Below are 15813 nucleotides of genomic sequence, written 5' to 3'. Positions count from 1 at the left end.
AGCTGCTGTGGGAAAGCCCCTCACGCTTCAGGCCCAGGGATGTAGCTGTCATCTTCTGCACAGGACAGGGGTGTGCAGGTGGCCTGGGGGCTTCCTGTGGTGCAGGGGCTCCAGCCCAGGTGGGTGGGTGAACCCCAAGAGCCCTGAGCCCCTGGAGTGGGAGTGTTTGTGCTGCCCCCCTGGGCAGGGGCGCAGACAGCCCCACGGGGACACTGGGGAAATGGCAGCCTGTTTAGTGTGAGCAGGGCCTAGGAGAACCCTGGTGGTCCTGAGGCAGTGCCAGCTGCGGCAGCAGAGGCCTCGTGGGAGCCTCGGGCACCCCCACTCCACCACCACTGTGCATCCCGTCCTCCCTGCACTCCGGTCCCTGTGCAGCCTGGGCTCCCAGCCGAGGTGGAACGTGGAGAAATGGGTAGGGCCTCATAGAAGACGACAGAGAGCCTGGGATGTGACGGCTGTGAAGAAAGCTACGGGGCGGATGGCAAAGAGCACCAGAGAGGTCCTCAAGAAGGCAAGGGGCAGGTGCCTTATTTATAAGAGGAAGTCAGGCTCAGCTACCACAAAGATAATGACGCAGGGTGAGGGGCCAGCTTGGCTAAGGGGGGCTCCTGGGCCCCGTGGACCAGGAGAGCCTGGCGCAGCTCGTCTCAGGTGCCGCCCCCTGCGGGGCTGGTCTGCAGTGCCCATGGCCCTGCCCAGGATCTCTGTAGTTGGAGAATGTGTACATTTGAAAACTGTGGGTACACATGATGCAAAAACATGGATCCCTGTGGACCTGGCCTTTCTTTTTACTAATAAAATTGATTTGGTCATGAAAGTCATTTATTAATTGTAGGAAATTTGGAAAATACAAAAACGACAGAAAGAGAATAAAAATAGCCCACAGCCTCACCGCTTGGAGTGGGCCAGTGCCAGCAAGCGGGTGCATTTCCTCTCTCCCAGGTGGGCAGCTGGATGTCAGGGGGGAAGTCGAAGTGGCTCGAGGATGCTGCAGGGCTGGCCTGTGACATGTCCACACTGCCCCCTCATGGCCACCTGCCCCGGTGGCCACCCCCACATTCAGAGTGGAGGCACAGAGCTCATCCCCCACTTCGGTAGGGCAGGGAGCTGGGGGAGAGGGGCAGCCTTGGAACCTGGGGTCCATGGAGGGGGCTGACTCTTGGGGAAAAGGAGCCCAGCAAAGTCCTGAGGAGCTCCAGAGAGGGGAGCCGCACCCAGGCCGGTGGGGCAGCGGGACGACAGTGGTGGGTGGGCAGAGGGGCCGCCTGGCCACAGCCAGCCCTGTGGGGATGAGTAGGCAGTCCAAGTCCCTGTAGTTGTGACAGCCACCTCGCTCCTGCCCAAGAACTCAGAAGGGACGATAGGACCTGGGGACCAAAGATAGGATGTCCTGCTAAGTAAGGGGGGAGGAGGTTCTTGGAACATCAAGGTTTGAGGCATGTTGGCAAATGTGACACATTTGTCCACACCAGAAGTCGAAGCCACCCCACCACCGACAGGTGGTCTCTCTCCTCCTTCCACCCGACTGATGCTGCCTTTCCGCAGCCCAGCACTCCAACACCCCAGGGGTGTCATCTGGCCTTCCCCTAGTCTTCATCAGCAGGTTAGACACAGCTAAACATGCCTCCCCTCCCCCTCCCACCTCCTCTACCCCTTCTGCCCCCCCTTCCCCTCCCCTCCTCTTCCCTTCCTCCCCCTCCCCCCTCTTCCGCTCCTCCTCCTTCTTTCTTCTTGTTAAATTTTGAAGAGATTTTATTTTTAAAATTTTTAACTTTCTGTTTTGAAATGACTTTGGACTTAAAGTTGCAAAACCAGTACTGAGAATTCCCATCTGCTCCTCCAGTGTCAGTATCTGTACAGTAACCTTACGATGGTCAGACCAGGGGATTCACACGGATGCAGCACTGTTGACAAATCCACCCACCTCATTCAGACCCCCCACGGCTCTGCCGATGTCTGTCTCTGGGCCAGGACCCCATCCACTCTCGAAGGTTGCATGGTCTTGGTCTTGCACATGTCCTTGGTCTCTTTTAGGCTGGAAGTTTCCTCTGCCTTTGTCTGTCAAACCTTTAGACTTTTGAAGAGTAATGGCCAGGATTTGTAACATGTCCCTCAGTTTGGGTTCGTCTGATATTTTCTCACAATTAAATTTAGGTTTTGCATTTTTGGCAAGAAGACCATAAAAGTGATATCGTGTCCTCCTCAATGCGTCTTATCTTGAGTCCCATAATGTCTGTATGTTGCCTCACTGGTGCTGCTGACCTGAATCACCTGCTAAAGTGGGTCTGACAGGCTTCTCCTCTGCAAAGTTGTTGTCTTCCCCTTTGTAATGCGTGCCATTAACCTCAACCCAGGAGCCCAGAGAAATGGCTGGGCCTCTTCCAGTCCAGGTTCGACACGTCCCTCCCTTATCCTGCCCTTCCTGAGTCACGGGGTAAGGATGCTCACCCAGGCAGGCAGAGGACCCAGTGGTGTCTTGCGAAGGGCAGCCACACATCCTCACCCTGGGACAGGACAGGTTGTGATCACTGGAATGCCAATGTGAACCCTGTCACTTCCAAGATGTGTGCACACCCCCCTACCCAGCTCAAATCCAGTGACCATAAAAGGACAGGGAGCGAATTTTCCCTGGCCTCATTCCAAGACCAGGACATTGTGTTCCCAAAGTCTACCTTAGCTCCAACGTCTTTACCTACTAGGGTTGTTTTTCTGCTGCTGTGGTGGAATTGCCATTTTCAGTAGCTGAGAGAATTTCAGAATTTATTTCTCTCAGTGGGAAACACCACAGTGAGGGAGATGGTTACTGGAAGCTGTTATTTTTCCATATGGATCCTTGAACAAATGGCCATAATTCATCTTTTAAAGGGATTAATCTTTTTCTACAGGATGCTATCCGTGGAGCAGATAGATATCTAGATATAGATATTTCTTGTCCATTTTAATTCTATATCTTTACGGCTTTGAGGCATAATAAAAACGGAGAAGGAACCCAGCCAACAGCAACTGACTACTGTTCCCGCAGGAGATTTATTACTGGCCCTGGAAGTAAATCATGGCTGAGCATGTGATCCCACTCAATCAGATCAGGCTAAATATAGACTCAGAGAGGAGTCGTGTGGAACATCGATAGAGGCCGCGAGCTGCCACCTGGGTTTGTCGTGTCTTTTTCAGAAAGCGGTGAATTCCACCCAGCATGCAGCTTCCTTAAAACAAAGCTGAGGGATCATCCTTGCTCGTTCCTGGAGGGAAGCTCGAAGTGCCGAGAAAATATATCCCCAGCTGTATTTGGATTTATAGAATTTTAGAAAAAAATTCTGTTATCCTCTTAGAAAATGCTCCCCTTGATACCCCATAACACGCCACCCTTTGTAGGACTATCATCCACAACTATTCTGATGACAAGAAGCATTAACGCGGACTCATCTTACTGATATTTCTCTACATGCCCAAAGGAGTTGGTGCGGTCTTTCTGGAAAAAAAGACCTTCTCAGACCTGTAATGTTCATCAGAATATCAGAGAGACTCAGGATTGGGTAATCCAGCTGCCCCGCCAGCCCCACCGCCACCTTGGAAGAACGCCACAGAAGTCCCCCAGGATGGCTGAAGACCCACCTGCTAACCAGGCCCTTCAGCAAGCGAGTCTGCACAGCTCTCTTGTATCCCTCGCTCCTGAACCAGTTCTGCTCTGGGGAGGTGCTTCCTTGCGTCTAGCAGAGTCCCTCCTGCTGACTTTGCGTGTTGTTCCTTCCTCTGTTTTAATGCATAGCTTTACAATCATGGAGCACTTGTGTTGTAAGGTTGCTCAGCGCCCAGCCGTGTAACTTAACAGGGCAGAAGCATGGGCCCTGCAGGGCAGATCAGAGGCCTGGTCCCCTGACCTGAAGAGCATTTCTTTTCTACCACGTGGGCTCTGTGGAAAATATATCTAAATCCCTCCGCAGCCTTCGCTTTTCAAGTTCAGATGATCCTTGAACCTCTCCCAATAAATATAATTTTCTAAACTTTAGATATTTTCTTCGTATTTTCTCCTAGTTCTCTGTGTACAGATAAAATTGTGGTATACTGTGCCGGTCTCAGAACAAGCAGCAGGCTCTCCTATTACTGTCTGGGATAGTATCCTCTTCCTTAATAATCCATTAACCAAATGAAAATATCTCCTGAGCAACTAGTGCACAAAGTGTCAGACAGTGAGATATGCACAGAGGATACAGAAATGAGCAACAACACCATCCATCCTTCAGGGACCTATTGCTATTTGTGTGTGTGTGTGTGCATGCGCTCGCGTGTGTGCATGTACACTCAGGTCCATGTGCATGTGCGTGTCTTGAGTAACATTATTTGGAGTAATAAGACCACAACAGTTTTGGAAAGATTGCTGCTTGCAATGTGGAGGATGATTGGAGGGGTTAGTAATCTGATAAGGGGTTAGTATCCAAAATATATAAAGAGCTCAGACAACTCAATATCAGAAAACAAGCAATCTGATTGACAAATGGGCAGAAGATCTGAATAGACATTTTCCCAAGGAATACGTACAGATGGTCAACAGGTGTATGAAAAGATGCTCCACATCACTAATCATCAGAGAAATGCAAATGGAAACCACAATGAGGTATCACCTCACACCTGTTAGGATGACTATTATCAAAAAGACAGGAAATACCAAGTGTTGGCAAGGGTGTGGAGTAAACTACTTGTGGGAATGTGAATTGGTGCAGCCACTGTGGAAAACAGTATGGAAGTTCCTTAAAAAATTAAAAATAGAACTACCATATGATCCAGCTATCCCACTACTGGGGGTATATATCCATAGGAAATGAAATCAAGATCTTGAAGAGATATCCACACTTCCATGTTCATTGCAGCATTATTCATAATAGCCGAGATATGGAAATAACCCAAGTATCTATCAGCAGATGAGTGAATAAAGAAAATGTGGTGTGTATATTTATCGATCTATCTGTCTGTCTATCTATCCATCTATCTATCATCTATCTATCTATCTACCTATCAATCTATCTACAACGGAATATATATATACACAACGGAATACTATTCCGCCATAAAAAGATGGAAATTCTGCCATTTGCAATGGCTTGGATGAACCTGGAGGACGTTATGCTAAGTGAAATTAGCTAGACAAATACAGAAAGATAAATACTGTCTGATCTCACTTATAGGTGGAATCTAAAAAAGTCAAACACATAGAACAGAGAATAGAACCGTGGTGTTCTGTGTCAGTCTCAGCCTGTCGATAACTACTGTGGCTGGACTGGTCCTTGTGGTTCTTACTATGAGTGCAAGACTCTCTTCAGCAATAACCATTAGGAAACTCGGAAAGAGACAGGGTTTATTACTCACGTGTCCTGGAAGTACATGGCACACCTGGGGGACCTCAGCAAGGTCGCAGGTAGAGAGAGAGAGAGTGCAGGCCTGGGGTTCTGCTTTAATTGGGGTCAAGGGTGGGGGCCTGGGGTTTCATAGGCTCACTTTCTTGGTGAACTTAAAATACGAGTGAGAATTTAAAGTGTGAGAAGAGGAAAACACGTGGTCCAAATGGACAATTATCAAAATCAACCAAGGTGTCCAAACAAAGGAGCCTTGGTGGAGGGGGCTGGCTCTTTATTTAGTCATGTGGCTAGCAGTGTGTTTATTGGACATAGCCATCTTTGAAGTGGATGTTTTTTTGAAGTGGATGTCTTGGCAATCAAAGCTTAAGCCAGGCACTTGCATTACAAAAAAGAAAAACCAACTTTCAGGGCTTACACTACACACGGTTACCAGGGACTAACGGGGTGGAGAAAATGGGGAGGGTTTGGTCAAAGTGTACAAACTTTCAGTTATAAGATGAATAAGTTTTAGGGATTGAATGTACAGCATGATGACTATAGTTAAAATATTGTATTGTGTACTTGAAATTTGCTAAGGAAATAGATCTTAAACTAAATCTTCTCAACACACACACGTGGTAACTATGTAGAGGTGATATTTGTTACTTAGCTGAATGGTAGTGATCATTTCACAATGTATACGTATATTGAAACATCAAGTTGTAAACCCTAAAAATATACAATTCTTATATGTCAATGATATCTTAATAAAGCTCTTAAAATAAATAATATATTTATAAAAAATCTGAGTCTCTTTTGGTGAGCATATAGCTAGAATTAAAAAAAAAAATCCATTCTCCCAGTGTATGCTTTTTAATAGGAGAGTTTAATCCATTTACATTTACTGTCATTACTGTTAAGAACTTACTTCTGCCATTTTTATATTTGTTTTCTATATGTTTTATAACTTTTTCTTCCTCAAGTCCTCCACTATAGCCTTCTTTTCTGTTAAATAGATATTTTCTAGTGTACTGTTTTAATTCCCGTGTCATTTCTTTTACTATGTGTTATTTATTTGCTTTTTAGTGGTTTCCCTGGGGATTACAGTTAACATTTTAATTTATAATAATCTAGTTCAGATTAATAACAACTTGATTTCAATAGTATATAAGAAGTTAGCTCCTATATAGCTCCATTTTCTGCCCCTTTATGTTGTTACTCTCACAAATTACATCCTTCTACACTGTGTGCCCCACAACATATAATTATTGCTTTATGCAGTTGTCTTTTAAATAATTTAGGAAAAAAGAGGAGTTATGAATAAGAAATACATTAATACTGACTTTTATATTTATCTATGTAGTTACCTTTACCAGTATTCTTTATTTCTCTGCGAATATTTGAGTTACTGTTCAGTGTCACTTCATTTCAGCCTGAAGGAGTCCTTTAGCATTTCTATTAATAGAGCCTGTCCATTAGTGACAAACTCTCAGTTTTTGTATATCTGGGAATGTCTTAATTTCTCTGTCATTTAAAAAATAAATATTTATTTTTTGAGTAGTTTTAGGTTAATAGAAAATTGAGTGGAAAGTACAGAGATTTCCTATTTACCCCTCCCACCAGGTTCCCCTATTACTAACATCTTGGATTACTGTGGTGCACTTGTTACGATTGATGAGCCAGTATTGATACATTATTATTAACTAAAGTTGATAGCTTAAATTAGCTTCATTCTTTATGTTCTATAGTCTATGAGATTTTGACAAACGTATAATGACATGTATCCACCATTATAGTGTCATGCAGAATAGTTTCACTGCCCTGAAATTCCCCTGTGCTTCTACTATGCATACCTGCCTTTCTCTCCTGCACCCCTGCAACCACTGATCTTTTTACTGTCTCTGTGGTTTTGCCCAGAACGTCATGTAGTTGGAATCATACAGTATGTAGCCTTTTCAGATTTGCTTCTTTCACTTAGAAAAATGCATTTAAGTTTCCTCCATGTCTTTTCATGGCTTGTCAGTTCATTTCTTTTTACCACTGAATAGTATTCTATTGTATAGATGTACCAAAGTTTGTTTATCCATTCACCTACTGAAGGACTTCTTGGTTGCTTCCAAGTTTTGGCAACTATGAATACAGCTGCTATAAATGTTTGTATGTAGACATTTTTCAACTAATTTGTATAAATACCAAGGAGTGTGACTCCTGGGTCATATGGTAAGAGTATGTTTAGTGTTGTAAGAAATTGTCCATCTGTCTTCCAAAGTGGCTGTAACATTTTGCATTCTCACCAGTAATGAATGAGACTTCACACATCCTTGTTAGCATTTGGTGGTGGTAGTGTTTTGGATCTGAGCCATTCTACTAAGTATGAAGTGGTGTCTCGTTGTTGTTTTAATTTGAAATTCCCTAATGACATATGAAGTTGAACATCTTTTCATATGCTTATTTGCCAGCTGTGTATCTTCTTTGGTGAGGTATCTTTTCAGATCTTTGGCCTATTTTTAAATTGCATCATTTGTTGTCTTATTGTTGAGTTTCAAGTGTTCTTTGTATATTTTCGATACCCTCCTTTAACAGGTATATATTTTGCAAATACTTTCTCCTAGTCTGTGACATGTCTTTTCATTGTCATATGAGTGTCTCTCTCAGAATGAAGTTTTAAGTTTTACTGAAGTCCAACTTATCAATTTTTTTCTTTCATGGATTGTATTTTTGGTGCAGTATCTAAAAAGCCAAACCCAAGATCACCTAGATTTTCTCCTATGTTATCTTCTAGGAGTTTTATAATTTTGATTTTTACATTTAGGTTTATGATCCATTTTGAGTTAATTTTTGTGAAAGGTGTAAGGTCTGTGTCTAGATTCTTTTTTTTTTTTTTTTTGCATGTGGACGTCCTGTTGTTCCAGCACAATTGTTTTGTAAAGATTATCCTTTCTCCATTGAAATGTCTTTGCTCATTTGTCAAAGATCAGTTGACTGTACTTATGTGGGTCGATCTGGGCTCTGTATTCTGTTCAGTTGATCTGTTTGTCTGTTCTTTTGTCAATACCACACTGGCTGGGTTACTGTAGCTTTATAGTAAATCTCAACATTGGGTAGTGTCAGTCCTCCAGCTGTTCTTCTCCTTCAGTATTGTGTCAGCTATTCTGAGTATATTTCCTCTCCATATAATCCTTAGAATCGGTTTGTCCCTATCCACAAAATAACTTGCTGGGCTTTTGACTGGGATTATATTGAATCTATAAATCAAGTCGAGAAGAACTGACATCTTGATAATATTGAATCTTCTTATTCATGTACATGAAATATCTCTCCATTTATTTATAAATTCTTTGATTTCTTTCATCCTGGTTTTGCTGTTTTTCTTGTATAGGTCTTGTACATATTTTGTTAGATTTATACCTAAGTATTTCATTTTTTTAGGTGATAATAAAAGTGGTATTGTGTTTTTAACTTCAAATTCTAACACTAATTATTGCTGCATAAGAAAGCAAATGACTTTATTTGTATGTGTGGGAGGAAGATTGGCCCTGGGCTAAGATCCATGCCCATCTTTCTCTGCTTTGTATGGGACACCGCCACAGCATGTCTTGACAAGCAGTGCATCGGTCCATGCCTGGGATCTGAACCTGTGAACTCTGGGCCACCGAAGTGGAGCACGTGAACTTAACCACTATGCCACTGGGCCGGCCCCGACTTTATGCGTTTTTTCACACTAACTTTGTATCCTGCAACCTGGCTATAATTGCCTTTGAGTTCCATGAGATTTTGTGTTGATCCTTTGGGATTTTCTACATAGACAATCATGTCCCACATAAACAAATATAGTTCTGTTTCTTCCTTCCCAATCTGTATCCATTTAATTTCCTTTTCTTGTCTTATTGAATTAGCTCAAATATCCAGTGGAATATTGAATAAGAGTGGTGAGAGGGGGCATCCTTGCCTTGTTTCTGATCTTATCAGGACAGCATCCAGTGTCTCACCATTAAGTATGATATTAGCTGTAGTTTTTTTGGTAGATATTCTTTATCAAGTTGAGGAAGTTCTCTCTACTCCTAGTTTGCTGAGAGTTTTTATCCTAAATGAGTGTTGGATTTTGTCAAACGTTTTTCTGCATCTATTGATATGATCATGTGATTTTTTTTCTTTAACCTGTTCATGTGGTGGGTTACATTAAATGATTTTTGAACGTTTATGCAGCCTTGCATACCTGGAATAAATCCTACTTAGTTGTTGTGTATAATTCTTTTTATACAATACAATTTGCTAATATGTTATTGAGAATGTTTGCTTCTACGTTCACGAGAGCCATTGGTCTGTAGTTTCTTCTCTTATGATGTCTGCCTGATTTGGTTATTAGGGTAATTCTAGCCTCTTAAAATGAGGTAGGAAGTATTTCCTCTGTTTCTGTTTTCTACAAGATTGTAAAGAATTAGTATAATTTCTTTATTAAATGTTTGGTAGAATTCACCAATGAATCCATTTGGGCCTGGTGCTTTCTGTTTTGGAAGGTTATTAATTATTGATTCCATTTCTTGTGTAGATATAAGCCTATTCAGATGGTCTATTTCTCTTTTTTTGAGGTTTTGATGCTTTATTCAAGTTTTATTTTAAGTGATGTTAATTACAGCATTTGAAGGGGAGGATCTAATTCCACACAAAATGGAAGACTCTAAAATGTGCTCATCACACTGCTAAAAAAATAAACCGAGTGGTGACAATACAACAGGAACCCAATTTAGATTCCATGTGTTGTCACCATGTGGCTATAGTGATGGAGACTTTTCCCAGCTTGTAGCTGGAGCTACTGGAAGCTATTTCATACTCTGGTGCAAGGGCAAAAATTCACAACATGAGAGAGAATTAGGTCCTGAATTATTGGCTTCATCACATCCACCCCAAAATGGCACAGAAGAAACAGCTACCAGGCCCTGCAGACCACTTTTGGTGTAAAAGAGGTGATGCGCTGGGATGGAAACAGGTCATGGAGATCTGTCTAAAAACGTCCCTTCAGGTGAGTTTGTACACACCATCAGGCAATGATCCGCTCTGCATTTAGGAAACAGATTCTCAGGAAGTCACAATTTCATTCATTTACTCAATACGAATTTACAAAATGCCTACACTTTGTAAGCTTCCACTTGCAGCCATTTCTAGATAAAAAAGAAACCTGACGTCTCTAGAAGGGCCACCAAGCTCCCCCCAAGTCTACAGCCGAAAGGACATTTTTTGGAATTGGATTTCTCTGTACCTTTGGAGGGTAAGAGCTTAAAGCTGAATCATCTTTAACCTGGAGGTCTAACATGATATTTAGCAATACTTGCATTCCAGACATGTGACATTAAAAGGTACACAAAATTCCAAAGGTAGCTATGCTGCAAAATAATGGTTTAAAATTAAATGACTGTACAACATTGTCTGGCCACACGCCCAGTTGGGAGAGCAGTGGGGGATAGGTTGTGGAGAGAACAAAGAAAAGACCTGGAGATGGCGAACGAGACGTATAGGTTTATTGGGAGTTACTTACAGGGAATGTCCAGAGGCGGCCAACTGGACGGAAGTATGCACCCACTACCATGGGTGGGGAGGGGGTTGCTTATATAGGCAGGGGCACAAAGGCTACGTGCTTGTCGAGAGGAGCTGTCCCTTGTACAGCCAGCGGTCCCAGGAACAATAGTTCATGTGGAAGGGCTCTGTGTTCCTTTAAGACATGATGTTCTTTGAGTGAGATAAATTAAGATCTGGGCTGGCCAGGCCCTGGGTACTTACAAATCCCAGTAGCTGGGCATCCTGCCCAGATGGTTGGTGTCCTTCCCAGATGGTTGGTGTCCTGCCCAGAAGGGGGCCAGAAGGACACATGGTTGCAATGGGCTTGTGTGTTCTTGCTGAGCAAGCAAGGTCCAGGCCCTATAAGCATTCATTTTTGCTTGGGATTCCAGTCCTGGACCAAGCTTGTGGCCACTGGCGTTGACATTCTTGCTATCCAGCAGAGCTGGCAGCATCTGTTTCACACCCCGTTTTAGGGTCTGAGTGTATCCTAAACCTACCAGGCTGGAGTTGTTCACTTTGGCTGAGAAGAAGGCATTAGGGTCGATCTGACGCTTGGCTGCTATTATGAAGCAAGACTGCTTCCTGCCGTCCACGTGAGATTGATAGAGATCTCCAACTTCTTGTTCACCTTCTGGTAATGGGGCCACCAAACACTGTTCCGTCATTCACATTAACGTGAGGATGGAATTCATCAGTCTTGCAGCCACTGCAAAATAGCTCTGGGTCACTGGGACTTTGTAGGCTCAAAATTCATCCGGTGGCCAGTGAACTAGCCCTTGTAACTCAGCACAGAGCACTCTACATTGAAGCCCGGCTGTGTCGAAATCCATGTGGGAGCCCAGGTGGATAGTGCTCCTGCCTGTACCCTGTCTTGATTTTAGCATTTTCCCTCCTGTGTTAGGTGAGAAGAAGGAGTCAATGGTCAGCTTCAGTTCACGTGCAGGCAGGTCTTCCCGGGCGATCTTGGTGCCTAGGGTGTTGACCTGGTCCATTTCTCCATAAACACCAGGGCTTATCTCGTCCATCTATACGTGGTTTCTAGACTGCCCATCATGTTGGCTGAGCCTGAGCTGGTAAGTTCCAGTCCATGCTCAGATTTTGTTTTCAAATCAAGTTTTATGAAGTCAAATCTATAGCTCTGCATGAAGACCTTCCCGGTAGATTTGTCGAGATCCGCATACGTGGGAGACACGGCGATCTTTTGCTCAGCAGCAGCTACAGTGGGGACTGTAGTGCCTCTCTGTTTCTCTGGTGTGAGTTTTGTAGACTGTGTCATTCTAAGAGTTTGGTCTCTTTTATCTAGGATATCAAATTTGTGGTTATGGAGTTGTTCGTAGTATTCCTTTATTATCCTTTAAATGTCCATGAGATCAGTACTAATAGGCCCTCTTTCATTTCTGATCTTAGTAATTTGTGTTCCCTATTTTTTCCTTAGTATCTTGGCTAGAGGTTTATTGATTTTATTGATCTTTTCAAAGAACCACCTTTGGTTTCATTGATTTTCTTTATTAAATGCCTGTTTTCAATTTTATCAATTTCTGCTCTAATTGTGTTATTTCTTGTCTTCTTAGTACTTTGGATTTAATTTACTATTCCTTTTCCAGTTTTCTCAGGTGGGAGCTTAGATTATTGATTTCATGTCTTTCTTCTTTTCCAATGTATGCTTTCAACGCTATAAATTTTCCTCCAAGCACTGCTTTCCCTGCACCCACCAATTGTGGTAAGTTGTATTTTATTTAGTTGGAAATATTTAAAAATTCGTCTTGAGAACTCTTTTGACCCATGTGATATTTAGAAGTGTGTTTTTTAATCTCCAAGCATTTGAGTTTTTCCAGCTATCTTTATGTTATTGATCTTTAGTTTTATTCCATTGTATTTGGAGAGTGAATATTGCATAATTTCTGTTCTTTTAAATTTGTTTAGATACGTTTTATGACTCAGAACATGGTCTGTCTTGGTGAATGTTCCACATGAGCTGGAGAGGAAGTGTATTCTGCTGTTGTTGAGTAAGTTATTCTTTACACGTCCATTAGATCCAGTTGACGGATGGTGTTGTTCAGTTCAACTATGTCTTTACTGATTTTCTGCCCCCTGGATCTGTCCATCACCGATAGAGGTCTCTTGAAGTCTCCAGCTATAATAGTGGATTCATCAATTTCTCCTTTCAGTTCCACCAGTTTTTGCTTCATATATTTTGACTCTGTTGTTAGGTGCATAGAAATTAAGGATTGTTATGTTTTCTTAGAGAACTGATCACTTTATCATCATATAATCCTGATAATTTCACTTGCTCTGAAGTCTGCTTTGTCTGAAATGAACACAGCTACTCCCACTTTCTTTTGCTTAGTGTTAGTCTGGTATATCTTTATCCACCTATTTACTTTTATTCAATCTATGTTTTTATATTAGTGTGGTTTCTTGTAGACAACATTTAGTTGGATCTTATTTTTTTTATCCACTCTGACAGTATCTGTATTTATTAATATTTATATATTTTGATCATTGGTGTTTAAAGTGGTGATTGATATGGTTTGATGAACATTCACCATATTTATTACAGTTTTTCATTTGTTGCTTTTGTTCTTTGTTTCTTTTTCCGTCTTCAACTCTTTTTCTGCCTTCTCTGGTTTTAATTGAGCATTTTATATGATTTAATTTTTCTTCTCTCTAAGCATATCAATTGTACTTCTTTTATTATTATTATTATTATTATTATTATTATTATTATTGTGTGGTTATCCTTGAGTTTGCAATATTCATTTACAACTAATCCAAGTCTGCTTTCAAATAACACCATGCCACCACATGGGGATTGCCAGTACCTTACACAGAGTGTCCCAGTTCCTCTTTCCCTCCTTTATAACATTGCCATCATTCATTTCACTTCTCTATAAGCTATAATCACCAAATATATCATTGCTATTATTATTTTCAACAAACTGTTCTCTGTTACGTCAATTAAGAATAAGAAAGATAATTTATTTTACCTTTATTTATTCCTTCTCTTACACTCTTTCCTTCTTTATGTAGACTAGAGCTTCTGATCTATATTTTCCTTCTTTATGAAGATCAACTTCTAACATTTCTTGCAAGGCAGATGTACTGGTGCCAAATTCCCTCAATTTTTGTTTGTCTGAGAAAGTCCTTATTTCTCCTTCACTTTTGAAGGATAATTTTGCTGAATACAGAATTCTAGGTTGCTGTTTGTTTGTTTTTTTTTTAACATGTTAAATATTTCACTCCACTCTTTCTTGCTTGCATGGCTTCTGAAGAGAATTTCATTAATGTTTTTTCTTGCTCTTCTACATGTAAGATGTTCTCCCCTGGCTTCTCTCAAGATTTCTTTGTCTTTGAATATGATAAGCCTAGATGTAGATTTTTTTAGTATATATCCTGCTTGACGGTCTCTGAGCTTCCTGGATTTGTGGTTTGGTGTCTGTCATTAACATTGGAAAATTCTGTCATCATTGCTTCAATATTTCCTCTGTTTTTCCGTTTCCTCCTCTCTTCTCCTCTGGTATTCCCATTACAGGTATGTTACACCTTTGTAATTGTCCTGCAGTCCTTAGATAGTCTGTTCCACCCTTTTAATTTTTTTTTCTCCTTGCATTTCAATTTTGGGATTTTGTAATGACATCTATTTAAGCTCACTTATTCTTTCCTCCTCCAGTTATTCTTCCAGTCTATTGGTGAACCAACAAAAGGCATTAATTTTTGTTACAGTCTTGTTTTTGATTTCTACTATTTTTTTGATTCTTAGAATTTTTATCTCTCTATTTACACTATCCATCTGTTCTCACATGCTGTCCAGGTTTTTCATTAGAGCTCTGAGCATGTTAATCATACTTGTTCTAAATTCCGGGTCTAAAACTGCCAACATCTCTTCTGTATCTGAGTCTGGCTCTGATGCTTGCTCCATCTCTTCAAGCTGTGTTTTTTGTCTCTTAGTTTGCCTTGTAATTTTTTGCCAGAAGCTGGACATATTGTGCTGGGTGAAAGGAGCTAAGTTAAATAGGCTTCAGTGTGAGGCTTTATGTTTGTCTGACCAGGAGTCAGGCTGTTTACTGGTTGCTGTCACTGTGGCTGTCTGAGGCTAAAAGTTCCTCTGGGGTCCTTGTTGTTGTCTCCCTTGTATATTGGGTTTCCCTAGAGACTCTTTTCAAATAAGGCCTAAGATGTGTGGTTCTTTCAATTGTATTTTCCTGTTGTTGTGTAAAAGCTCTGTTGATGTGGTCACAAGGTCTGAGAGAGGGGAGGCATTTTATATAGAGTCCTCTGATTAGGTCTCAGCCTTTTAATGAGCCCACCCACCCTGGGCTGTGACCTTCACATGCGCTTCTCAGGATTTTCTCCCATTAGATGAGACAGGCAGGCTAGAAGGAGCTGGACTGGGTATTTCCCTTCCCCATGTGGAAGGCTAGACGGGGCTGTAGTTGTGTATTTTCATTCTCCAGGTGACTATGCTCTGATAAATCCCATCAGTCAGGCTCTGGTAAAATAGTTTCTCCTGAGGGCAGGCTGTGTAAAGAACAGAACACTCTAGGTATATTTCACAATGGCTGCTTTTCCTTCCTCCCGCAGTAAGCATGAGGCGATTTTCCTCTGATCTTCACTGTGAGAACCTGGTGGGTCCTGGAGATAGAGCTCATGAGGGTGTGGTGACCTCCCTAAGACTAAGTCCCCTGGAATTTTTAACCCTCATCTGGTCCCCATGAGGGGTCCAGCATTTCATCAATTATGGTTTCCGTTTTCTCACTCTGTTGTTGGTCCCTGTGGAGGTTTCTGCTCCTGGGCGTTTACTCCGGTAAGTGGTGATTCTCTCTATCTACCTGCCCATCTCTCCAAATTTTTTGAGCAGAGATTTGTCCTGTGACCTCAATTCTCTGATGCATCTAAAAATACTTGTCGGTTTTCCGTTTCTTCTTGT

General features: G+C 41.8%; 1 pseudogene; it reads right to left on the bottom strand.

Moving 5' to 3' along the window:
- Positions 1-20: 20 nt before the first annotated feature.
- LOC101404340 (non-selective voltage-gated ion channel VDAC1 pseudogene) lies at positions 21-12223 on the bottom strand (annotated as a pseudogene).
- Positions 12224-15813: the final 3590 nt, after the last annotated feature.

The sequence above is a fragment of the Ceratotherium simum genome, chromosome 20 (genome assembly GCF_057802395.1).
Source record: "Ceratotherium simum simum isolate JZ-2026a chromosome 20, ASM5780239v1, whole genome shotgun sequence".
NCBI lineage: Eukaryota > Metazoa > Chordata > Mammalia > Perissodactyla > Rhinocerotidae > Ceratotherium > Ceratotherium simum.
The sequence above is the reverse complement of the archived record's forward strand: the minus strand, read 5'-3'. Positions and strand labels throughout refer to the sequence as shown.